A 550-nucleotide genomic window follows, 5' to 3' on the forward strand; every position below is an offset into this window, starting at 1 on the left:
AGCCCAAACCAAAGCTATTCCTTGAACTTTGAACACTGAACTCCACTGAAGTGCCAAATGCTATTATACAGAATACAAGCAGAATTTTAATTCTGAATATTCTTACAGCTAAAGACTTGCTTAAAAATGGATCCAAAGTAACCAGTTAAAACCCCTCATTAATTTGTTTATTTTGGGTTTCTTTCTTTCACATTTGTGACTCAACAACCTGGCAGCAAAAGGCCTCCGTTATTCTCATTATACAGGGCAGTGTGTCTAAAGAAGTTGGACCCAATTATGTCGGTTATGTTGACCTTGCTCAACTACCTCTTCCAGCAAGAAATTACGTAGCCAAGATCATTGCTGGGTGTTAAATATCCCTCATTTCCTTCAAAACCACAAGTGCCTTTTGCCCAGAGAAGACTGGCCGGAGGTGGATGGCAGGATGGTAAAGTCAGTGAACCTCCATCTTCTGACCCAGCAGCCACCTGCGTCCCTCGGTGGGCTGCCTTGGGCACCTGTCCCCATCGACGGCACCCAGGCCACCCCTCGCCGTGGGACCACGGTGCCA

This window comes from Balearica regulorum, chromosome 1, assembly GCF_011004875.1.
Source record: "Balearica regulorum gibbericeps isolate bBalReg1 chromosome 1, bBalReg1.pri, whole genome shotgun sequence".
NCBI classification, from domain to species: domain Eukaryota; kingdom Metazoa; phylum Chordata; class Aves; order Gruiformes; family Gruidae; genus Balearica; species Balearica regulorum.